The 27,229-nt window shown below is 46.0% G+C and overlaps 1 protein-coding gene across 3 annotated transcripts in view; it reads right to left on the bottom strand.

The window, feature by feature from the left end:
• MYO5B (myosin VB) overlaps nt 1–27,229 on the bottom strand; it is a 338,275-nt gene that overhangs the window by 150,669 nt on the left and 160,377 nt on the right. The gene's annotated exons all lie outside the window — the stretch shown is intronic.

Consider the following 27,229-nt stretch of genomic DNA (forward strand, 5'->3'; position numbering starts at 1 on the left):
AAAAAGAAGCCAATGGCCAAGGGTTTTCGTACCCAAGTGTTATTCAGGTCCAGGCTGTCTGTGAGGAAAGTATGCATTACCCTCAGCGGGAAAAGTCCCTCAAAGGCCTGTGCCTCAGGCAAGAGCACAGGACCCTAAGGGACCTACGCATCCTCCAGCAACCGGGGAAAACACGGGCCACCAACACACACAGCTGCTCCCCAGTTCACAGCGGCTCCCCATCTTTGATCCCCGAGAGACAGGACTATTGCTAGACCACCTCCTGAAAACATTTACCACCAAACAAGTGTAAGGCCTTGAGCTCCCTGAGCAATGTCAATCCCCCCTCCTCCCCATTTTGGATGCGGCCCTCCTGGGAAGGACAGTGGAAGCAGGTACCACTTCAATGCCCGAGGCTGCTCCACTGAAGGGAAGCTCTGCTCATCAGCCAGACACCGTGGGAACTTTATTTTGAAGAAATCCTGCTGAAATACGGTCTTGTTTGGGTTTCCCGTGGAGAGTAATTTGTCACCTGTGGCGTCCCAATCAACAACACGTACACAAAATGCTCAGGGAGACACCATTCCAGCCGACTGAGAAACCCCAGAACAGCTCCAGAACCACCACCCTGGATGTGAAGGCAACACCACGTGCCCCACCCGGGGGCTTGTGTGGCACCCCTGTCCTCATACTTGGCCCTGTGTTCTAGCAGCCACAGTCTGCCCACACACTAGTCACTGAACTAAGAACCCGTGGAGGGCAAGCACTCACTTTAAACCTTGAATCCTCAGGCTTCCCGGCACCAAAGTCTCTCCCCCCATCCCTCCTCCCCCCTCCCACCATGCCCTGCCCACAGAAGTGGCACCAGCCTCCACTCACCAACGACAGCGACAAACCTAGGAATCACCGTGAATCCCTCACTTTCCCTCAAGCCCCACGTTGGTATGTCCTATTGCATTTCTGTGTCCCCTTTTCTGTACCTCAGTCCCAGTCATCACCACCTCTGACATGCGTAAGAGCAGCATTCTAAGTTTTTTTTGTTTTTAACATTTTTGAGAGGGGACATGAGTGAGTGCACAAGTGGGGTAGGTGCAGAGCGAGGGAGACACAGAATCCAAAGCAGGCTCCAGGCTCTGAGCTGTCAGCACCAAGTCCAAAGCAGGGTTCGAACTCACAAGCCGTGAGATCATGACCTGAGCTGAAGTTGGACGTTCAACCTACTGAGCTCCCCAGGTGCCCCGATGAGGACAGCTTTCTGGCATCTACTCCCACCTCTCTCAGCACACCCCCTCCTCCTGGGACCCTCTGTATGCGAATACTGGGTCACCTCTCTCCCCTGCTTGCTTTCGGCCCTCAAAGGGTAGCCTCTGCTAGCCCAGCTCTGCTGTGCTCCAGGCCCAGCTTTATTTTGGTCACTCCTTCCATTGTTTGCTAAGTTGAAGCCACCACACAGGGCTTCTTCACCCCTTTCCTACTTTACAGCTGCCCGAAGCATTGCTAGCTCAAAAGGATTCTATTTGATCTCCCAACTCTTGATGCCTGGTACTCACGCCCCCTCTGCCTTTGGCAGCTCTTGTATTACTGTTTTTCGGTGCAATTCCCACCTATCTACACCATGCTAGGATGGTACATAAAACTGTTAGCCACGTACCCCCTGCTTAGGACTCTTAAGACTTTTGGGTGCCAGTCTTCCCATTTTAAAGAAGAGAAGGGTAAAGTTAAGGAAAGCCAAGAAATACACCCAGAGTTCTCAGCTAGCGAGACACCAAGCCCAAACTCCCATGTAGGTTTCTGTCTGCACCAGTTCACAACGGGCCGTTTGGGATGTCACTCTCATTACGCTCCTTCTTGTAGAAGACGGCAGCCCTCAGTGAGCCACACCTCCTTGCCCCGGAACAAATCTAGGCTTAATGCAAGAGATCAGATGTGAATCAGGTGTCCTCAGTACAGTTTGGCTTTTGACTTCTTCAGCTTAAAGCCTGACAGGACTTCTTCAGAAGCTCTTCCCTGACCACCCTGCCTTCACAGCATAAAGCCCCCGACACAGAGCCATCGCCCAAGAGGAGGGAGGGGAAGCCCGGCTAAGGCACGGCAGGAAGGACACCCTGTCTCTGAACACATCATTAAGCCCCTCCATCGCTTCCTCCTCTAGCAACAAATCATCCAGAAATTTGGGTGTCAGTAGAATATAGTCTGTTCACTAATGGGATAATCAATCTACTGTTTCTTGCCTGTCTATGGAGTCTCTATTTTCAACACCCTCATCACAACACAGATCTACTATAGTTATAAAAAAAAAAAAAAAAAAAAAAAGAACAAAACTATGCTAGCAAAAGGGGATCCAAAGCGTTAAGAATTTTGTTCAGTAAAGAGATTTGTGTCAGTACCATGTACAGAGTTCATAATTGGGAAACAGGCCAAGAAAATTAAAAGTAATCTTCAAAGCAATGCTGACTAAAAAGTGACAATAGTAATGTGGTATACTGTCTCTAGAAACTCAAGTGCAAAGAAACAATACAACGTTTAGGGCTACGAACACACAGCTATACTGAAACAAAAGGGTATCAAAACCCTGGAGTGAAGAAGTTAGGTAAAGTCGTGTGGAGGGCTGAAGCAGAATGGTTCTGTGGGGAGAGGAGAGTAAGGCCGGCAAGGTATGACCCCTTCCAACAAGAGAGCCAAACCTCCACGTGGGAAGGCAGACAAACACCCTGGGCACCTGGAGGGAGCACCCAGGAGTACCCTGTATGAGGGGTTCCCAGAGGGAGTGAGGCAGATGGGCATCCCCCAAGTCCCTCTGCCATCAGGCACCGACTTCTTGCACTGCCACACCCTCCCCCCTCCACCAGATAAGGGAATGTGTGCTCAGGCACAGTCCCCAACTCAAGTCATTCGGGAAGGCCGTCAAAAATATTCATTAGAAACTGCTCAGTCTGTATTTAGCGGTAAGAGTTCTAAGTCTCTCTTCAGTAAGATGAAATTGAACCTTCCGACGGTGTAGAAGTACTTAGCACATTTAACATCCAAGTATCACTTTCCCACTCCAGTTTCACAGCGGCTCTCAGAGTGCTCACTTCTATTTATAAACCTCCGAGGTATAGCATGATACAGGTAGCAGCAAAATGAACCCACGCCTTCCACTTACTTGGTGCTCCCGAGAGAGGCTGTCTCCTCTCACATGTGATAGCTTCACAGAACCGTGGGGAGCTTAACCAAGCCCGACTCTCACTGGCAGATAAGCAGGTGCAGGGGTGACAAACTGGTTAGGGGCTCCTCAGCACGGATGGGAATGTGCCCCTTTCTTTGCTCTTAACATAAGGGGCTGGAAGAGGACCCCGAAGACCTCCCGCTACTCCCGCACTCTGATTGTGGATCCAGGTTAGAGTCGAGCTGTGTGATACATTCTATATTAACCACAATTACCTACTAAGGTCATAAACATTTTGGAACACAAACTTGGGGGGTTAGGGGAGGAGGAGCACCAGAAGCAAATGTTGTGTGCTATTTTACACTTTATAAACTTGTCTTAAACATTGTCATTGGGTGGGACGAACTACGACACACATGTGGTTGTACCTTACAGTGCCAAGTAAGTATCACTTTTCCAACTCTTCTATGAAAACTTTATCAGTGAATGAACACATCCCAGTAAATTGTGTTAGTCCAGCTGGCTCCTGAGGCCAGGTGCATGTGAACACCCCAGGCTAAAGCCCATCTCTTTCTTGGTACCACACAGCCTCTCTGCCAAGAGACCAGCAAGACACAAGGTCCTTTAGTTTTTCATAGATGTTGCTTTATTCTTTCATCTTTTCGATGTAGGGCATCTGTGAAGGTACATTTCAGCATCTCTCATTTCTCCAGGCTACTTCTAAGGGGATCTCATCTGCCCTAGTGCCCCTGCCACCCCAAAGTTGTCCACACTTGGCTACAGCTCCCCACCCACACTGATCCTGGGAGCCAAACATGTGCACCACCCCCCACTGGGCAAGTACGTGTGGAGGCTGCATAGGACTCCAGAAGTCTGCACATCCAAAACAGAGCTCTCCCAGATCCCCATGCTGCTCCCTGCACGGATGGTTTGGGGTGCCCTGCACAGCAACAAGGAGGCACTTGGGAAGGGCCCTTGACTCCTTTCTCCCCTTTACTCCATCAAAGCTGGCTGTAGTGCCTCCATTCTTTTTCTCATCTAGACCCAAATCCCATTCCTCACCCCTTCTCTCCCAGATCCTCCCAAAGCACCACCTGTTCTCATCACTGCTGGAAAGCTATTTCTAAGACACTCATTCAAATGTACCCAGGCCCTGCCCAGCACCCTCGCATGAGACACCCTGGGGCCTGAAGGATGCAGTCAACGTTTTCAGCGTGCCAGCCCCTTCATGATGATCTGTTCCCAGAGACCACTCCAGGCAGAGGCATCAGGCCATGTAGAAGACAAGGAAGAGCAGGCAGTGTTCAGGGAAGATGTCAAGTTTAGGACAATCAGATCCCAATAGGCAAGTCAGGGTCTTTGGCAATACTCTGCAAAGAACCCGAATTTGTTCACGAACCCTGCATGTACATTAGAAACACCTGCAGAGCTCCCAAACTGATCTCAGCTGGATCCCACACCAAACCAACTGGATCACAATCCAATTGTGGGGTGGGGCCTGGATGTTTAATTCCACATTTCTGCCACATTAGTCCCACTAAGGTTAAATTAGCAGTTCAAATACCCTGCAACCTACATCTGTCAACATCAGCCTAATACAGCGCAACGTGGAATCTAAAACAAAGATTAGCTTTGAGAAGCTTAACAGAATCTTTAACCAATTCTTTCTGGGTGCAGACAATAGAAGCCTTTAATTTCCAATATTCTAGCAAACGGCTTATGGCCAATCACCTAGAAATCAGTTTTGTCAACTGGATTTACATTACTGATACCTGCACACAGTTAACATAATGGCACAGGCTAGGCAGCTTTGGACGTTAGAACACAGAAACGCAACACAAAGAACATACTCGTGCCTGCTAGTGCCAGCAGTTGGGAAAAATAAACACAGTTTCATAGTATCTCCGACTTCCAGGTTGCTTAACCTGGGGCCCACTGGATAGAATTCAGAGACCCACAAACTTAGATGGAATAAAAACCACACCTTCAGTTTTACTAAATTCTAGCAACTTTGACATTTCCTTCAGTTGAGAAGAGAGGGGGGGAAAAAAAAAAAACCAAAAGAAAAAACAAACGAAACTCCAGCTTTATCAGACCGACCCTGTGGCTTTGACACCGTATTATAGTTGCTGTAGCTACTGAATATTTACATGCCTCACTACAAAATGTTATTGGATCTCCATTAGTGTACTAATGAACAAATCCCTCCTATCTTCCAGATCACAACTCCCTAAAATATTCTGGCCACTTTCGAGATAGCCTGTTTCTTCTATAATTGTATACATTATATTTGATACATGTAAATGTGTTAAGTGGGACAAAAAGGTTAAGTACCTAATTCTCTTTTCAAAAGATTTGTGTATGTGCCCAATTGCAAAACCATGCCTCTTTACACAGCACTAATCACGCCAACTTTTAAGGAGACCATGTTTACATCAGGCCCTCTGTATTTCCCAAAGGCCAATCAGAAACACCATTATCTGTGCTGGAGGAGACAGAGGGCAGATTTCAGAGACCACCCCCTACCCCTTGCCCAACAGCCCTCTGGCTATAGGGCAAGGTTCTCTTCACTAGAAAACAGCTTCAACCATAAAGCCAGTATACAAACTTCCAAGCCTTAAAATGGAAGCCTACCAGAAGTTCAGTGATTCTCTAGGATTTGTATCCTATCATCCTCAGTAGGCCAATACTGTCCCTTGGGAATGCAACGATTTTTAGATGTACTTTCTCACAAGTTCCTGGGTGACGCTAGTCTGGGTACCATGAGAATCCCTAGACTAGATTTCTCCATCCCTCGTGCTGTTTTGATATTTCATGATTCTCTTCCTTGGCCATGAAATTCTAACACCTGGACCTAAAGCTGAATCCACCTTGGTTATCTTAGGGAGTCTGCTCCATTTGGTAAGGGGTTGCCTCAAAAGAGACCATGTTTGTGGACTCAGCCCTCCATCCCTGCTTCTGGTTTCCACATGCTTCCATTCAGAGACTCTAAGTTATGTGTTCTCTCCATACCCTCCCATTCCTAATCTAGAAATGCTTTCTTCGACCCTTTAAATATGAGACATTCAGGACCGGGTTGGGGTGGGGAAACAGGGCAGGTGCTCAGCACTGGCTGATGGTGGAAACCAAAGGCCCTGGGACATACTGTGGACAAACCAGAGTCTGGCACCCAATCATTCAATAAATAGTTCATGATGAATGAATAGATACTGAAGGCGAAGAGAACTCAGTTTGGCTACAGGAAAGTACCGCCAACTGGTCACTCATGCCAGCTATTTAGAAATTTATGCCTCAATTCTGTACCTTGATTATGAATATCACTGATCTTAGACTAATGCTGCTGCAGGCTTTACTTGATTACAAAAATGCACACTCAACCTTCACAGAGTTTTGCCCATATAGCTTAAAAAATTAGACTACTGACTCCAGGCACAAATCGATAGACCTAAAACATGGGGAAGCAAACTGCCTTAGGAATCTCATGATGATTCAATATTCTGGTCACTAAACTCAAGAGTCCCAGAGACTAATACGGGAAGGGGAACTGTGTAGGTGTCAATTTGAAAATGCACCAGAGCCTAAGCAACAATTAAGTTCAATTGCAAAGCTTCTAAGAAAAAGATATGCTAAGGGAATAAGGGAAGCTCAGGTCAAAGAAAGTATTTGCAACTTGATTTCTCTTTCCTTAAAAATAACAAAGCTGACAGATCAGAGGCTCTCCCAGACAATGAAGGCTCCAAGAGATCCTGGACAAGGGATTTGATACGGGGGAAGAGAATTCATGCCTTTCTCTCAGGCAATAGTCAGTTGACAGATCAGTGGCAAAACTGGGCAGCTAGCTATGTCAATGCCCACATTCTGCTAGTAGATCTGAAGGGTAAGAGCTTTCTAACCTTTTCTCTTCAATGGGTCCCCCTAGCTAAGCAAGGACTGTCCATTCCAGCTCACCATGCTCTTTTCTAGCTTCCACACATAGTCCCCCTTCCTGCTTCCAGCTACTTCACTCACATGGCCCAAAGGGAGGGTTATAGAAGGTGAGAGAGAGTATGGCCCGGGGAAGGGCCTCACGTGACCAAAGGTTTTCCTCAGCTGGCTCCATTGCAGGTGCCACAGGAAACAGCCACCTAGCTGAGTTTAGGGCAGAATTCCCAGTGTGCTCTGCACTCTGGAGCCTCACCGGGGACCTTGGACATATAGGGTTGTGGGAAGTGGGAGATTAGGAAACCAAAGGTTTCAGGCTATAAAAAAAAAAAAATCTGAAACTTTGGGGGGAGTGGGCAACCAGCTCGACTCCATGAGCTTTGACTACCACCCGGGTAGAGTGAATACTGACACCTACAAATCATCAGGAAGTCGTCATCAGTGCCATGTGACAAAATCTTAGCTCCAGTCAGATGGAACTGTCCAGGCTCTCCCACACTTTCTTCAGCTTTCTTCCTGTTGCCTCTTAACACAGAATTCTTCCTTCTCCATTGCCTTCCCTCATCCTCACTTTCAAATCCTGTCTCTCCCTTCAAGACCAGTTCAGAGGCTAAGAAACCAGTACCGAAAAACCAGCTGTAAGTAGGTGTTCCTACCATTTTCTCTTTCCCATGGAGCAAACAAGGCAAGGACACCACATGACGTGTTCAAAGTCCCTCCAAGTTGCAGAGCCCCACTTGGGCATCCAGTTCAGCGCTCTTTCCTGCCAGAGGTCAGGGGTCCTCAGATGCATTGTGCATCCAACCACAGGAGGGGCTGCTTTGGGAAAAACATCTGCTTCAGCCTGAAGAGGTCCAAGTGAAAGTAAAAGCACCCCTGTGGCTTAGTAGGTCATTCAAGGAACTGCCGCGCTCAGAGCAAATGTGCACTGAGCAGTGGCTCTGGTTATTTATCAACAATGGGTGTCTTTGGCACCATGTCCCCCAAGTCTGTGGATTTGGAGATAGAAAAGAATCATACCCATCAGGTCTCGAAACCCCTCTGAGTCCTCAAAACAAAGACGTGCTTTAATGGGCTGGAAAAGATTTAATAATGGAAAGCCAATCAACCATTCGTTAGGTTGTCAGGAAAACTTGCTGAGCCGCAAAAACAGCTCTAGCAAAACTGAAGTCTTAGGGCTCCTCCTGCCTTCTCTCAACATGCAGGCCCCCGACACAGCCTGAGGTCTGCACCATCTGGGAAATCCCACCTGCATGTCTGTGTGGGCCAACCCCTCCTCCTCACAGTATTCGGGGCTGAGGTTGGCCAAGACTTCCTCCCCACCTGCACCCACTCCTGGAGATTTTAATCTTGTAAATGAATGAAACCATTTCAGTGGATGAAGAGACCATACTGATGTCAAGCCTTGAACTTCTGCAACAGCAGCTTTTTAGGGCAAAAATAGCCTTGAGAGATCACAGGATCCTTCATCACTTGGGCTGGGCAAGAGGGTAAGATCTTGGTTCTAACAGACAGTTCCTATCAATAGGAACCTCCGTGCCCCCTATAAAATACCTTTTTATATAGCACAGATATAAGCAGTGAGGAATTAGCAATAAAATAGAAGATCTAAACAACAGGCATCATCAAAATTCACAGTAATCAATCTCAATTCTAGCCTACTACACAATCGCATCTGAAATTTCTGTTTAGCATTCCACTGGCACTGTGAGGCAGGTCAGCTAACACTCCTTCCCCTACTTTGCAGGCACAAAAACCAATACAAAGTGTAAATGATTTATCCAAAGCCAGGGTTTCCTCCACAGATCCCGGTGTTCTTTCCCCTCCACTGCCAAGCCCAGCAGAGAATGGGGCTTTGGGTACTTTCCAAGAGTAACAGTCCAAATGCCCTTGGACACGGGTGGTAAGTCAACAGGGACCCCAGAAGTGGAATTAAGGCCTACTGGAGCAACCACAAGCCTCTCAGCAGCAGGAAGGGGAGAAGAAAGGGAAGGACAAGGGGGACTCAGGGGCCCACCAGTCACATGGCAATTCTTCACTACACACCTACGTGGGGTAAAACATTGAACTAGTTTCTATGTGTGTGAAATTACTCCCTTGAAAGGCCAACAAGAAAGCGACACCTAAAACAAAAGACAGCATCTGTGCTGAAAAAAAACCTACAAAAGACCAGTAGCCTCAGACTGGAGAAAACATCAGGGATGGCTGAGACCCTGGGCAAAGACCCCAGTGGACCTTGTTCCACATCATTGATAATGCTAACATTGACCTTGACTAAGAGTTACAAGTTCAGAAACGGGAATTGGCTGTGCAGTGCAGTCACAGAACAGGGGCCAGAGAGCTGAACCGAAGACTTAAAGCTTTTCCCAGTCTTTCCTTGCACAGCAGTTTTTGGGGTACAAACCTAATTACGGAGCTACCTGGTCCTCTGGGCAAAAAATAATCCCAAACTCCTTTTCTAAAAAACTCAACAGTGACTCCCTATGAACAGAGGGGCTGTCTTAATGCAGATGATTAACCACACCTTTGAAAAGATTTTGGGTTCTGAATCTTTGGGGGGCTGCATAATTAAAGCAATCCTAAAACCTTCCCAGGGCCAGAATTTATACTTGCTGTGTGTCTTTAAAACCTTTTTGGACTTTCCCTGGAAGTCCCTCCTCAATTGTAAGACCCCCCCCCCAAAGGTCATGTGTTTAGTGTTTAGTGTCACTTATCAAAATCCATAGCTTTAGATTTTAAGAAATATTCTCCCAGAGCAGGTGCGCCCAGGGTGAGGGAAGCCGGCTTTCTGGGAGTTTCCAGGTATCTTTCTCAAGGATACATAAAGTCACACTGTGCTAGCTCTTCTCCCAGAGCCTTTTTGGGGCAGCTCACCCTTTCTGTGTCGCCTAATGAAGGAAAATGGTTGTGCCATGGGCACCACGATTGCAGCCCTCTTTGTATTCATCACATGCTGACCTGGAATGTATGAAGATCCTTGCCAGTACTGGAGTCCTCTCCAGTCCTGGTCTCCTGGAATACTACAGGCTCCAGGGCCGAACTGGGAAGCTATCGTCATCAACAAGGTAAGCAACCACAATGGCATGGTGCATTTTGCTGAGCCTTGGTTTCCTGGCTGGTGGAGAATGGACAGAGAAAGGGCCAAAGATGAGGTGCCAGGTGGGCCACGCCTCCAGAACCCAGGGAAGATCAGAGAGCTATGCAACCTGCCACCCCACCGCCCAGATGTTTTCTTTAATCCCATTCTCTTTTTACTTCATTTCCTTGCTGTGTGGGACTGTCAAGGCCGCCAAGATATGTATCAGCCCAGGATCTAGTCCTATAGGTACCCTAACACCTAAATTTTTTTTTAAATTTTCATTTTAATGACACTTAAATTTAAAAGATTGGCTTATGGTTTGGAAAAACCCTCTTGCATATAGAATAGATTTGCAGACATACTGGTTAGCATGTGTGGTATTGAATCCCCCTCCAGGTAATGCATACAAAAACACAAATCTTTCTGGACAGGATTCTTTACAACAGAGTATTATTCATACCTGCCTCCCTGCCCACAGCCCACCTGTCACAGTCTTATTTTATCAAGTCTAAGCTCAAATGATACCATCTAGGAAATACAGTTCCAGTTCACCTTCTCTAAAATAGCATCTCTAAATCTGCTACTGCTTTTTATTATTGGTGGGGGGAGGTTAACAGCTTTATGGAGATGCAACTCAAATACCACACAATTCATCCATTTCAAGTGTACAGTGGTGTTTACTATGCTCAGAGTTGTGCAGCCATCGCTCAAATCAATGTCAGAACATCTTCATCACCTCAGAAAGCAGCCCTGTGGTCACTACCAGCCCCTTCCCAGTGCCCGTCCATTCGTCCACCCCCGCCCCCAACACACTCACTAATGTACTTGGTCTCCAACAGATTCCCGAATTCTGAACTTCCATATAGATGGAATCACGTGATTTTTTTTTTTTTTGCCTGGCTTTCATGTAGCATAAAGTTTTTAAGGTTTATCCATGTTAGGGCTGAACAACAGTATTTCATTGCATAGATCTACCATTTTTATTTTTCAGTTGACAGATGTTGGGGTTGTTGCCCCTTTTCAGCTATTAGGAGTAAAACTAAATACTTGTGTGCAGGGTTTTGTGTGGACAGGTTTTATTTTGTCTTGGGTTATAAACAGCTTTTGAAGCTTGAAGTAAAAGGGATTTTCAGTGCCCATCAAGATCTGCCCTGTAAAAAAAAGAGGAGACATTCAGGGACAATTCTAATTACTTGATTCTGTAATAAGTTTTATTTGGTGACTTTTTAAAGCAGCCAAGCTAGAATAGAAATCCCCCAACTCTAAGGTATTTTATCAAATTAAAGCCCTTCCTTTTTTTTTCAAATGTGTATCAAATGTTTCAAATTGTGATACTCCTTATGAGTGAACTCATTTGACACTCCCAATTCCTAGAAATGCCAATTAATATTAAATTTTGATTGCCTAGGGAAATTTTGAAAAATCCAACCACCCCTTCATGGAGAATTCAATTTGGGGATTTCAGTATGATTATTCAGGCAGTTCTGTTGTTTCTGTTTCTTGCATCTGACCTCAAATAGGAGCTCCAGTGGGCTGCCTGCAGACTGTTTTCCCTCATCACTGAATCCCTTTTGCATGATGATATACTGAGTCTTTTTACCCTATTTGCCAAGGCAAAACTTGGGAAAACATGAAAATATCAGTGGTTGTGAGGGATGGGGGGCTGGAGGGAGGGATGAGCAGGTAGAGCACAGAGGACTTTTAGGGCAGCAAGACTACTGATGGGTACCATAATGATGGGTACGTGTCATACACATTCGTCCAAACCCACATAATATACAACCATCAAGCATGGACCCGAATGTAAACTACGCATTTGGGGTGATTGTGACGGGTCTGTAGGTTCATTCATCGTAGCGAATGTACCACTCTGGTGGGGGATACAGATAACACAGGAGGACGTGCAGATGTGAGGGCAGGGGGCACACGGGAACTCTCTAACATCCTCTCAACTTCACTAGGAAGCTAAAACTGCTCTAAGACATGGTCCTACACACACACACACACACATTCAGGACCTTAATTTCTTAGACTGTTCATTCCTTGCGTACTATAGAACTCATTGTAAAAACCTGTGTAATGCATTTGCAATCTTTAAAACACCAATGTGAAGATATGGTTTAAAGATACAGTCAACCATGGAATGCTTTAAAAAATTAATACTTAATTCTCAAGTAGCATCTTCCATGTGCAGGCATTTTCCACATATCAAACAACTGATCCTCAGAACATTCCTAGGAATAAGGTCCTGTTCTGATCATCCCCACATCACAGATGAGGAAACAGACACAGAGCAAGAGGACTCACCTAAAGTCACACAGCCAAAGAGAGGGCATGAGACTCGGACCCAGGCAGTGGGCTCAGGCATCCATGCTCCATGCGATCGTGCCAGGCTGCTGCCTCTGGGATGCGGGGGTGGCCACTGCAGTGTGGCTTAACGCAATCATTTGGGCGTGCAACCACTTCAACTACCACTCTCAGGCTAATAAATGGTAGGTTTAATAAGTAGTTTCAGTGAGTCACATGACAGGAGGGAGGGAGAGAAGTAGGTAGAAAGGTATCCCCAACTAATTAAAGAGGTAACACTTTTCTCCAACGGGCTCAGGTAACCCTCTGTCCCTACTCTGTGTGATCACCCAGCTGGTACTACTAAATTTGACTGAAGAAAAATGTGAAGCTGTTTTACACTCCAGAGTCATTTATTCTTCGCTTGGGAGAGAAGACAGCAAAGCAAACACACACAGGCTCCAAAATAAAATTTGATGGACATTTGAAAAACCAAAGTTCATCCACAAACTTTTTAAAATACACTATTATCAAGTCGTTAGTGGAGGAACCATAACCTATTACATAATTGAATTTGTAGAAGTCAAGGTTCTTAATATTTTCTGGCATGATCTGTAAAAGGCTGAAGGGCTATTGCTAGCCTACAAGTGAGAAGGTAACAAGCCACTCGGGGTTCGAGTTTGCCCCTGCTGCCCTCATCATTTCTCTCCAGATCATTCCACAATCCCACATGTGCTCCCCTTGTACCGGCCATTCTATGTTGCTCCAGAAGATGCTACCTCTGCTCTAGATTTTTTCCCCGCCCTTTCCTACTCATTCTGTGGTCCTGCCTCTTCGAGGCCAGCCTTCAGCCAGCCACTGCTTTGAGGGAGGTCTCTCAACCATTTCACTCAGCATGCTTTCCATCCTGGCCAAGGCACAAGGAGGTTTGGGCCTGGCCAGAGGTCTCAGATCGCATCAAGACACACACTGAGCAGAAATGGGGGTCTGACTGTGGCCTAGGGAGCTGGCCTTTCTGCCGATGGTTAGGGGGAGCCCTTGACTGGGGGGCTGAAGACCCTGGAAGCCTTGACACAAACTCAGTGCAGGGCCTAGCAAGTCCTTGCCTCCCACTTGGAACTCAGTTTCATCCTCGGTAAAATAAATGAGTTGGAGCAAAAGTATCTAGGGACCCTTGCAGCTGTCAAAGTCTGATTCTCTTACATGCTCTACTGCACCCGTGACAGGTGCAAGGGAAGCTGGATGGAAGACCATTTTTGGCCACCGACCAAGGCAGAGGTAACCACACACTGGCTCACAAGCTCACCTGACACAAGTCCTTAGAAAAATGTCGGGGCACCCTGGCTACCCTGTCACCTGGGCCAGGAAAGACAGTCCTCTCATCTGGCCACCCGTCTCTGCAGTGACAGTACATTAGATCCCAGCACACCCTACAGATTCAGCTGGTCTTCTCCCCACACACATGGGACTTATTCCCATCCCAGAAATTTTCTGGAGGACACCTCCATTATGAGACACATTTGTGGAATCCGTGCATTATTCGCCCAACATGTCAGTATCTGCCACATGCTATCAAGATAGGAATCTTAGCAATCCAAGGGAAAGTCCTGGAACAGTTCAACTTCCTGCCACCCCACCTACCAACCTTCCTGCTTCATCAGCACCTGGCTTTTCTCCTCCCCATCTCTAACAGGAGGATTCTGCCTTCTCCAGGAGGCAAATGTCACCACCTGAGCCCTGGATCCCACCCCTACGTCCGGCACTCCACTCCACCAGTTACCCCCTTGCTCTGCTCCCATACTCCCCCCTCCCCTAAATTGCCTCCTCCCTGCCATTGTTTTAACATTGAGACCCTCTACCACAAAACACACACTCCCTCCTCCCCAGTGGCACAAAGGATAGACTTGGGAGTGAGAAGAAACATGGTCAAGACAGACTGGTTCAGAGGCTGCAGCAGTGACCCAAATGAAGGATGAGGCTCTCAACCTCAGCAATGGGGGAAGGAATTGGAGCCAACAAACCCAAGCTGCATTTTAAAAGGTGTGACACATAGGACATCCTCTCAGATAAGAAGTATATTTTTTAATAGTTTTTGGCTCAGCTGAGAAGAAAGGTAATACTTTAAATAAAGTGACAGGCTAGGGAGATGGATATTTTAGGCAGGAGGTTCTTTGGACAGTGTCTAATTACTAGTACATTGTCACTTCTCTACTCTGAGAATTTAAAGAACTGTTGTCATTTCCAGGGGAGGAACTGATACCCAGAGCTCACATAGAAGATGTGCAGCTCACATCTTACGTGCACCCAGAAGTCACCCACGTACGCACAGATGGGGTAAAGTATGAAAGAAAGGCCGAGAACAGGGAAAGGCAAGGAATGTATTTGCCTGAAATCCACCTCTGGCATGTGTTATATATGCACAGAACCTGGCAAGGTTCAGGTCTCACCTGTTCTGTGACCATCCACAGAGCAGCAATCCAGGGTCCTGCGTGACAGCTCACACAGCCTCCCTGCAGACCCTGTCCTGCAGCAGCCATGATGGCTTCTTCCCATTGGATGGAGCCACTTAACCTGTGCAAGCCCAGCACCCCTGTGGGAGGTTCAGCTGGAAAGCCAGTTCTCCAGATTTAAGCCATACAGAGGCACAGAAGAGGAGAACGGCAAGAGCCCTGCAGTGGGTGAGGAGAGTCGGTTCCAGGACCCCAGCCTGTCATGTACAGGTTGGTGACTTTGGCCGAACCTCTCAAGGCCTCAGCTCTCAACAGCTGAGATGAAAAAGCCTGCCCTTCCACATTGTTTGGGTGAGGAGTCAGGAGGTAAGGGAGACCAAAAAGCAGCCTAAAAACCAAAGTGCAGCATAAATGTGCGAGTCACAAAGAATGTTTAAGGATCACTTTGGGCAGCTGACATGGAACAATGGGAGGCAGCTCTCAGGTGCACAGGACAGCCCCGCACACCGCAGGGCACTCCCCATTCGTCCACCATGCCCGGGCACTGAACAGTACTCCCTGCCCCCCACACATCCCCGGCCAATAGCTGCGTCAGAGGAGCCACCACTCCCACCCCTTTACCGGGCTCTTCTTCCCCCACCAGATCTCTGAACAATACATTTACTTGGCCTTAGATCTACCAACTTTCCTTCTCCCCAACTCTCTCCCCCAAGATAATGTCATCCGTTCCCAGGGGTTTAAGTACCATCTGTAGGCCAACCTCTCTCAACTCCATCGATTTGCTCCGACAGCTCTAGCCAGGTGTCTGGGGAAGGTAGAGTGGATCCTCTAATCAACTCATTTTCAACCCTCTAGAGTGTCTCCTCCCTTCCTCCCCCTTCCTGGCCTCAGCACAAAACTTCTTCTACACAGTTACTGAAGCCAGAACCTGAGGAGTCCTCTCTTCCAGGGAGGCAGTACACCAAAGTGGTCAGAGGCACAAAGTTAGGATTTAGGGCATCCAGATTCACATCCCTCTGGTTCCACAGACAAACCTATGAAACTGAGTCAGTGCTACAATGACAGGTAATGCCTGCATAGCCCTTACAATCTTAGGAAACATTCCTTGTTATTATCATGCATTTCAAAGTAGGAAAATATTTTTGAGATACATCAGTAGGCTTTACGTTTCTTTTAAATACAGCATTCTCCTTCAATTAAGCACATTAGTTTGTCTCAGGAGGACTAGGATTATTCTAATAAGAAGGTAAAGAAAGTGCCAAAGTTCACCTTTTGACTATCAAAACAAGACTTCTGAGCTCCTAGCATGGTAATTGCCTTGAAATCCTGTCTGCTGGTATGGAGAAAGGGATTTTTTACAGTTTGCTAAATGTTCATTCAGAAATCAAGAGCCAGACCTGGGGGGTGTAGACATCAAGTTTCATTTTAAACCATGGATAGAGGGGAGCACCTAGGTGGCTCAGTCAATTAAGCATCCGACTTCAGTTCACGTCATGACCTCACGGTCCAGGACTTCGAGCCCTGTTGTCGGGCTCTGTACTGACAGCTCAGAACCTGAAGCCTGCTTCAGATCCTGTGTCTCCCTCTCTCTGCCCCTGCCCCCCTCTGCCTGTCAAAAATAAAACATTAAAAATAATTTTTTAATAAAAAAAACTTAAACCATGGGTAGACAGAACTCAGGATATGAAGTAAGGGAAGATGCACCTGTTGAGAAGAACCAGAAGAAGCAGTCTGGGGGAAAAGACACAATGGGGGCAAGGGAACCATGTAGTGTTATTCCCAGTTTGGACCCTTCACCACTCCTCCCCACCTCCCAGCCAAGGGGGATCCCATGGATCAATCTAAGGAAGAGCCCAAGCCTCAAGTCAGGGGAGGAGGGAGCCCACATTCAGCTCTGGCATCTTTGGTGTAAGATGGACAGTGTACCAGTCTAGATGGAGCAAGCAACTGATGACCCACCGGGGCCATGGGATGATGGGAAGCAGAATTCACTTGCTGTTTCTCACAGTTTCCAAAGGTGTTCCAGAAGCCTTCAAGGGTAAACCATGTATTCTTTTCTTACAGATCGCCTATGTGAGAAACTCAAATTCTTGTGAAAAAGTAATTTTGGTTATTTACTACCATGACAGTAAAGACAGCTTCGATTAGTTCTAAGAATACTGTGTCATCAGGCCAACTCTATGGGAGGGGAAAGAACACTGGAAAGCAGGAAAAGCTGGGTACCAACAAAGGCACTGCCACTTAGCTCTACCATCTGGACAGGGTCCAGAACGTGCCTCCCAGTGGTATTACACCAGACTGTGATCAATCTGTGACCACAGGTAAGAAGCATTAGAGTATTTGGGGTTGACTCATGATCAACCATCACAGTCAGAAGTTATTGGTTAACCTCTATTAATGCAGCCTCCAAAGATTTAGGTCGCAGGAGAACAGGAGAGGGCCGCAGGCTACTTCTCTGGTCAGTCAAGACCCACACTCCTGGCTACATGACAGATGCCATAGTTCACGGGGCTATATTCTAAGTGTACAATATATTCCGGAGGCAATCAAGAGTTTCCAACTGTGGTATAGCTGCCTGCTGAGGTAAGAAGACATTTCTAGCCCAGGCTGGGTGTCATAACACTAAACTTGCTGAAAAAGGAACCCCGATGATAGAAGATGTGACCTCTAACTTGAAGAAATCTTAATCGTCCTAGGCATTTCATAAACACATACTCTGCAAACTAAGAGATAAGGGACTCTACAAACAAGATGATAAAATGAGAAGAGTTGTGGAAATGACAACCTCACCGGAACACTAAGAAAAATATCTCCTTCGGATTGCTGAGCCAGAGTTCATATGCATCAGGTAATTACGACGGATCAATATGTGCAATGACAAATAGGGTAAAACTTTGGGAGGCCCGTGACCCAGTAGGGAAGAACAGCTGGAATGTGCATGTATTGATCCCTAAGATCCTAACAGAAGTTTGAGACTACACATTCAGACCAATGCAGTTAAGTAGTTCACACGTCTATATCGATAGGTCCTCCACAGTCTCTCAGCAAACACGTTAGAGGAACAGCTCTTCTTAGCCAGTAAAGGTGGCTCATCAGAGAAGTCGCCAGGATCCCACCCCTGCTCTCTCCCCTACAAGGTCCAAGATGTTTTCTGAAAAGACATCCCAGAATTCTAAGTACTCTTGGTACTTGTTCTTCTCAAGGAAGTTAACTCCCTCTTTAACCAAAAAGGACATCTCTTTCAAAGCAGGTCATCGATCACGAGGCACTTTGTTCTCTAATTCTTGGAATACAAGAGACCTAAATCATTTCCATCATCTTCTAGCTAGAGGTGCCCCTCCTCTGGCTTCCAATATCATGGCTCTATATGATGGGGGCAGGAGCCAGGCAGGCTCAGGAACCATTTGCTTTTAAGTCTGTCCACCGTGGTTCTCGAGGATGTTCACACACAGCATCACCCGCAGGCTTTCCGCAGCATCCCTCATGCACAGAGAAGATGACCCTGCTGTTGACAAAGACCAGGTCGAGTACCTGGTCACACAGGTACAGGGAAGCTCTCAACCCTGCCTCACACAGATGAGCTAATAAGTATCAACATCTGAGCCTCTACTGATGAGCTCAAGCTCCGCAGGCAAGGCCTGGGCAGCTTGAAACCCTTGCGAGGATTCTCACAAGCAGCCAGTGCTGAGCATCCTGGCAGAAAAGGCCAGACGTTCACTGCAACTGGAGGGTCCTCTACCTTCCAAATGGCTTTCAAATTCTCTAACTTCTTTCATCGATCTAAACCCATGCTCAGATCCTCAATTCATGTTGAGATGTCAAAAGCAACCATGCAGGGCTTCAGAACTGGGGAGACTACCAACACTTGGGACTTGTTCTTGTGAGGGACACATCTGAATCCCACAGATCAGATACTCTGTCCCACAAGTTTCCTCAACACTGGTCCAAAGACTTTGCTCTTTTATTAATCACTTATAGAGCTTAGAAAAACAAAAAAGGATTTGGTTCCACCCGTGAGATTCTGATTGGGGGGGGGGGGGGGGGAGCAAGGGCAGTGGATCTCTCAGGGATATTGAGGCAGAGCTATTTAGGGGAACCTGTTTACTCCCCCATGGACAAGACCAGACCCTGTCAGACAGTAGGATTCAAATCTAACTACCTCCATGACAAAGGACCTCCCCAAGGCCGCCTTCTTTTTAAGCCAAAACACTGTCTGTTGTTGTATACCCGTGTGCTCATGGTAACCATGAGGAACTTAAAGCCGTGCTCTTTAACCCAGTCTAGAAAGAGGACTCCCCATTATGTCTCCATAACAGGGATGGGTTGCACGGAGCCAGCTACCTTGCCTCACCTCTTTCGCTTTCTAACACACTGACAGGAGCCCTGCAGCCAGAGGCAGGGGGACTGCTTCTCTGTGGACCAGGAACTAGCCCACAAAAACTAATGGACTTTAGACACTGCCCTGGACCCTAAAATCGTCATCCTTTTTGAACACGCACCCCTACCAATAAGGGGAACCGAGAACATATAGATTCCTAAATTGCTTTCTGCTCCTGGCCTACACCACACACTTAGTGAGTGGCACCCTGGCAGGCTGTCTCTCAAACACCTAGAAAACCACCGCATGATGGCTGGGCACCGCAGCATCCTGTGTTCTTTTCTGGTGCCGAAGACTACAGGCGATACCTCCAAAGGGGCAGCAGTGCCCACGTTCTAACCCTCTTCTAGGGGCTGCTCCAGAAGCAACCAGAGTGCAATTTCACTCTCGAGGCAAAGTGGAAAGTTGTCTGTCTTCTTGTAGAATAAAGAAGTTTGAAGCATGCAATTTAAGCGGCATTTCCTCTAAACAGACCGGCAACCACCTATCAACTTCTACAATCCGAATTTCAAACACAACCCTATTAAAAAAAAAAAAAAAAAAAAAAAAAAAAAAAAAAGAGTCCCAAAGAACTTCTGTAATCACATGGGATTGCCATCTTCATTTGGCCCTGAAGCTACTATTTGTTCTCTGAGGGAAACCCATGAAGAGAACCCCACTCAGCTTTGAAGTCTCCTTCCAGCTCTTCTCTCATTTGGATAGGATACCACCTACTAATTATCCCAGTATTACCACCATCACCATGACTAGGTCACATGGTTATTGAACACTTACTTTGTGCAGAAACCATTCTAAGCACTTTTCAGGTATCAACTCCTATGAACTTTTTTTATATTTAAATTTAAGTTAGCTAACATACAGTAGAGTATTGGTTTCAGTAGAACCCAGTGATCCATCACTTACATACAAGACCCAGTGCTCCTCCCAACAAGTGCCCTCCTTAATGCCCATCTCCCATTTAGCCCACCCACTTCCCTCCAGCAACCCTCAAAGAGTCCCTTATAAAAAGAGAGGAGACAAACCATATTATTTTTCCTTCCTTTCCCCTATGTTCATCTGTTGAGTTTCTTAAATTCCACATGAGTGAAATCAACCCATGAATTCTAACAAGCTTGTGAGTTAGACACTATACTCATGCCCATTTTAGAGACACTGGTGCAAAGTGAGTTCAACTTAAATCATTTGCCCAAAGTCACACAGCCAAGCTCTGAGAAGCCAAGCAGTCTCATCCTGGGACCCTGACACCAAGCCACCCCTTTGCTTCAGGGCATCTTCCTTTCCTACTCAACTCAGCCACTTGGCAGATGGTCTACAGCTGCTCAGTCTTCCCAGATAGAAATGTAAAAACAGGCAGTTCAAAGTGAAAAAGAAAGTGGTTAACACGGCGTGAAAGGCATCACTGCAATGTAAACAGAAATGTCATTTCATTGCGCCAGGCTTCACATTTTATTAGCCTTGTAACCAAAAATTATTTCAGACACCTTGGAAAAACTAAATCCTAGCCACATGTCACCACCACTATAAACTCCAAAAGAAACCCATGAGGGGTGGGAAGTTTGACTCTGGGATCAGAAAAAAGCTGTGTCACAAGAACAGCATGTAGTCAACGAACCACAGGAGCTTGGGGCCATGGGGCACTGACCAGGGCAGACTCTGTACGTGGCACACCGCACACCAGAGTCGGTTTATTTGCTACCGACCCCGAGAAGGAAGTGCAGACATGCATCCTCCCCTTTCAGAGGAGGAATGGACAAGCTTTAAATGAGAGAACTTGCCCAGGAAGAAACACGGGAAAGAGGCAGGAGACTAGGATGATGCTAACTGGGGTCTGTGCTAGCCCACCTCCTCACATGGGAGCACCCCCCATGTGCTCCCAGCCCAGTGTGTGCAGGTTTTAACAAGACTTAAAAATAGAGGCAAGCGCCTGAGCACTTTTTTATTTCAATTATTAGTATCTAGATTAAGAACTACTCCCAGAATGTTACAGGAGTCAAACCAGATTAACACTTCTTCCTCAACGGATAAGAGCAGAGGCAAGAGATTCGGTAAATCTCCCTGTGTATCAAGCCAGGGGGAGGTACCATATCAGATGCGAAAATCAGGATTGAAAAACATACACGGGCTAGAGTGAGGTGCAGGCATAAAGGTGAATTTTAATATAAGTAACTGGAATCCTGCTCAGAGCCAAAAAAAATCAATTGTGCAAATGCAGAAGGAGGGCAACATATCTTAAAATAAGTTTAAATTTATAGTGACAAAGATCAGTGGTTATCTGGGAGCAGAGGGGTGGAGTTCAAAGGAACAGAAGGAAACTTTTGGGAGTTAAGGAAATGTTCATTATCTGAATCGTGGTGATGATTTCTTGGGTATATAAATATGTCAAAATGTGTCTACTTGTATGTGCAATTTAAATCTAACTGCATTTTAAATATATGCACTTTACTACCAGTCAATTAAATCTAGTTGAAGTTGTAAAAGAAAAAAAAAATAGTTCTTATGCATATGTGGGCAGATTGGGGTGGGAAGAGAATTTTAGCGGCTTGCAAACTTATGAAAATTCAACAGTATGAAATGACTGCCAAAAGCGAATGCAATTGTAGGCTCCCCCAACAGAAATTCTGTATGAAAATCAACTCTTCACCTCATCTGGCACACCACATCTAATGAGCACCAGTATCAGAAAGACCAGATGGTATCTAAGGATGGCCGCTCTGGGACAGGGTCTGAAAACCACACTGGCAGGAACGGCTGTGGCAGCCAGGATCCGGCCTCAAGCTGGGAGCGCCACACGTAAGAAAATGCCCACCATCCTGTACAGCTGCACAGAGCTCAGACCTGTGGGTGAAAGCAAAGGGAGACCAAGCAGAGCACTGGGGAATCAAACTCCAGACAATGAAAGCAGTTAAATATGGCAGCATTTCAGAGACAGTTCCCTGCACCAGGGATGTGCAAAACAGCACCCAAAGGGACCAATTGCTGGGACATGGTCTCTGGCCTTCTCAAAGCGCAACTGACTTCCACCACACGACTATAGGCTCTCTCCTTCCAACATGCTAGACTCCCCCGGGGAAGAGAAAGAGGATTACTAAACCGAAGACTCGGGAGCCAAAATCTTTTAGCTCTACGATTTTTGATACAGGCCTTAACTTCACCAAGCATGGACAACTAATGGTCCAGGGCTATTCTTTTCTAAACTCGCCATTTTAAGAGAATATACACTTACACTCAAGTTTCTTTTAACACAGGGATGTTATCGTTAGCTACATTCACTGCACACTTAACTTTCCCCTACACTCAGAAATTTAAACAGTGGAGACAGAATTTTAAACATGATAGGTTTTATAGTGCTTTATGTTCTATACCTAAGGATTGCCCTTTGTAATCTCTTAGGTAAGGAGAGCATCCCAGAATTTGAACAGAGGGGGACTACTCAGGGCACGTTCTATAAATAAGACATAATGTAAGAGAAGAAATTAAAAGCTGTTCCTGTGTCCAGACATCCTGAGCATCTTCTGGATCTCGTCCTAAAGCAACCTAGTTCTAACCAGTCCTGACTTGAAGCCATCATGAATGGGAAGGAAAACAAAACTTCACCCATCAATCAGGGTTGACTCAAGTCATAATTTCAAAGTTTATTGTAAAAATTCAACAAGTTGGTGCTCCTCACTGGTCTTCCCAGTGACTCGGTCATTTGTTGTACTCAACACCAGCCAATGAACTTCAACATCCACACCCCAAATGTTCACAGTGCTTGACAGTTTCTCAAGGCTCTTCATAATTTCCCACTGGGTCCTAGTTCCTGAGGTAGATCCAATGTTCTCATAAAGGATGAGGAAACCAAGGAGTGCCTGGGTGGCTCAGTCAGTTATGCATCTGGCTCTCGGTTTCGGCTCAGGTCATGATCTCATGGGTCATGAGTTCAAGCCCCAAGTTGGGCTCAGTGCAGAGCCTGCTTGGAATTCTCTTCTCCCTCTCTCATAAATCAAACAAATTTTCAAGGAAAAAAAAAAGGGTTAGGATACCAAGAAGCACAGAGGCCAAAACATTTGTCCATAGACATTACCAGAAAACAGAACTTGGACAGAAAACACTTCAGTGAAACCAAACGTGGCCCTGCTCTCCCCAGCATGACCTCAGTGCTCTCACTGAAAACTGGAGGCCGATCACAAAGTACTTCACATCCCAACTTCCCCCAAACCACAGAAAGATCCTGAGTAACAACCAACTTATGTCACAAAATAAGGAAGAAACAGACATCATTCTAGCTAAAACTTGATCTCAAAACAAAATGTGGATTTAGGCCACTTACATATAGTTCTTTTTAAAAAATTATCTTCCCAACAGTCCTAATCCCAGAGTCTGTAGATGAAAAAACCCTACAAAGTCCTGAGTCCTTTCTCCCATAACCCACAAATACTCCACCCCAATTACCAAGAAGGTAAAGTTGTCCAATCTATCATTTTCACCTCCAAAGATGGAAAATTCAGAGTTTATCTCCTCTCTATTACAGCACACATCTCCAGCCTCTCACTTCCACTCGTACCTTTAACCCTTTAACTCTCTTCCTGCTGTTTACCTGAAAGGCATCTAGATTTCTGGGGCACCACTTTTATACTATGGATATTCCTTTCCATACTGTTCCCTGGAAAACCTTCGAGTTCTCTACAAACTCTGCATACTTCTATGGACACAAAGCCACCAAGATAACCTCTCTAGGGACCCAAGCAGGGTTTATAAATTTGATTCCTTCTCTCCCCTGTGAACACAGGCTTTCTGCTCTCAAGGAGCTCCTCCCCATCTCTGAGAAGGCTCCCACCCACAAGAGTCTGTTCCATTCACCACTGGCCCCCGGGCCACAGGTGTGCCTGCTTACATGCCTCCCCGGGATCCCAGGTAATAGCTGTCCCATCTTTCACCATTAGTCACAGCTTGGCAACACAGCAGAGTGAGATGGAAATGTGTGTGTTCAATTACCTTGGCTACCTGAGCAAATAGATTTGCTTTGCAGTATCCCCACTCTTTCAGAAGAAAACACACAACTCAAAAAAGGGCCAGTCCAATAAGATGGCCCACTTTCACCAACAAAGCTAGAAAATGCACTGAAACTCTAGTCTCACTGTGCAACCTTAGATACTTTTAAGCCAAAGGGAAAAGGTCTACCCTTTGGCTCTCATGGTGTCCTGGATCGGCTCTGTTCTGGAAGACCATCTGGATCAGGAGGTACCACTGAGGGAGGGAAGTAAGGCTTCTCAGCTAAAGCAGGGGCTTCAGGGCAAAGTGACCAAGCCTGGATACCAGCCTCATCCATTTACTATCTTCATAACTTTCGATGATTATTTAACATCCTTAAGTCTCTATCCTTGCCTGCAAGGTGGGGATAATGGATCGCACTTGGAGAAATGCATGAATATGTTAATTCTTTCCGTTCTTGAATATCAGTCACAGACCCTAAAGCAAATGAAAGGGACATGTGTCCCAGGGTCTCACACCCCATAGTTCCCTATCATTCACTATATAGAGGCTATTTACAACAGACCAATTCTATGCACAAGAACAGAAGCTGCTCACAAGAGGTTTCCATCCCTGGAAAAGGTATAGGAATGTGGGGAAAGAAAATATTATGAAACAGGGCCCACTAGAGGAAAAAAAAATGTTCTCTGAATATTCTGCATCCTACTACCTCCTTATGTAACAAGCTCTAAGATGTCTCCATACTCTAGACCAGTGTTTCCCAAAGAGTGAGATCAGTCCCTTGAGAAAACCCCTGAAAACAGTGTTGTGTCTAAAACGCATCCCCACCTTAAAACTCAGAAAGCACGTCAACATCACTGCTCTGAGAATCTGTGTGTTAAAGATGATTCACTGGATTAAGCCAGGGTTTCCCAAACTTGTTTCACCATCTCTTCATCCCTCTGTTAATAGCACACACACTGTCTTCCCAAAGTTGACCCCGGCCTTCACAGGTCTCCAGTCTGGCCCCTAACTGTACATGACCATACTTTTGTTTTTTTAACAGTTTTGAGATAATTCACAGAACACCCGATTCACTCTTTTGAAGTATACATTTCAAAGCGTTTTAAGAAAATTTGCTCAACTATAGATCCATCACCACAATCAATCTTAGAACATTTTTATCCCCTCCCTAAAAAGATACTGATATGCAACCGCTCCCCATTTCACCTCTAGCCTCAAGCCTAGGGCAAACATTAATGTGCTTTCTCTCTAGATGAACATTTCATGTAAATGGAATAGGATATGTGGTCTTCTGTGTCTGGCTGCTTTCACTAGGCAGGGTTTTAAAAGGTTCATCTCTGTGGTAGCATGTATCAGGACTTCGTTCTTTTTTATAGCCAAATATTTCACTGTATGGATGTACCACTTTTTATCCATTCATCAGCTGATAGACTGTTTTCATCCTTCAGCTATTATGAGTAATGCTATTATGAACATTTGTATATAAGCTTTTACGTGAACATATTCTCATTTCTCTTGTGTAATTACGTAAGAGTGGAATTGCTGGGTCATGCAATAATTGCCTTTAACTTACTGAAAACTGTCAGACTTCTCTAAAGTAGCTGCACACTGTACATTCACACTAGGAGCACATGAGGATTCTAATTCCTCCACATCCTTTCCAACATTTGTCATTTGGCTTTTTTAATTACACATCCCAAGGGGTATGAAGCAACAGGTAACCGTGGTTTTGTGACCATGCCTTTGATGCCCCACTTCTGGAATTATGATCACCCTATTCTAGCCCCCCAGAGGCCTTCTTCTCACTATGTATCCCACCAATTCAAGATCCAGCTTAAACGCTGCAGTTTTCTTGGACCATCTGTGACAGTCAAGACTCCAGACTCAAGTCAAATGACCCCATGCATGGCTTTTATATACACTTCCTGTTGTTACAGGTGTTTTTGGCCCACTATTACATCTTCTCTAACCAGACTGTGTGCTCTGCAGAGTTGAAGGAAAGTTCTTACATTTTTCAGTGTTCATTCAGTAAGGAACCCAGCAAATGATGCATACCACACCAATGTCTGCAGATACAATCTAATGCAGGAGCTGAGGCTGAGAAAGGTAAAACTGGAAGAGCAGGCATTCTGGATCTTTGAGTGGGAGAAAGGAGCAGTACTAACCAGTGGAGGTCGGCCCCCCACCCCGTCTCACAGGAACTATAGGTTCTCATGCAGAGGCCAGAACTCATGAATGGGAGGTTTCATACGATTCTTCTTCTACTTCATTTCAAATCTCCATTTACTCCCAAGTCCAGCCTTAATGAATTCAACAGAGATGGGGACAGTGACCAATTGTTGGCTGTCCTTGTGTCTCCTCCTCCACCTCCTTTCCTCCAGCACAGGACTCCGTGGGAGCTCTCAGGATGGGGATGATGGTCTGTATTTATCCCTTTGAGCTGTGACAGGCTCCCTGACCCACTCACAACACATCAAGAGTTGGAGAGTCCCTGACGTGAGCCATATCAAAGAAAAATCAAATCCTCAGTGAATCACGAGAAAGAATTGCTGAATCCAAGGCGAACTAAGTCACAAACTCAGCGTAATGCTGGGTGAAGTGATTAACTTTGGTTTCTTACACCCTTCATTTCGCCTAGCTGTTACAGAGGCTCAGATTCAAAGCACACTGTTGAATTAATGGTTATTTCAACTATTACTGATGCGTCAGGAAGAGTACAACACAGTTGGCAGGTATTGTTAAATATGTTCTAGCATCTAGAATTAACAGAGCAGATCTATACTGGAAGTATAGCAACAACCTTCCCTTCCCTCCCCTGCATCTGACCAATGGGTCTCCTCTTTTCCCTGCACAGCAAAGATTCTCCAGGGGCCTCCAGTGCGTCTCTCAGATCAGTAACAGAAACGCTAAGCCACTGACCCCACCAAATTCAACCATAGCTCTCTCCTATGGCCACACGTGCTGGTCCTTCTACTTCTAGTCTAAGTTCATGAGCAAAAATTGCATAAGAATTT

This window comes from Panthera tigris, chromosome D3 (genome assembly GCF_018350195.1).
Source record: "Panthera tigris isolate Pti1 chromosome D3, P.tigris_Pti1_mat1.1, whole genome shotgun sequence".
Lineage (NCBI taxonomy): Eukaryota > Metazoa > Chordata > Mammalia > Carnivora > Felidae > Panthera > Panthera tigris.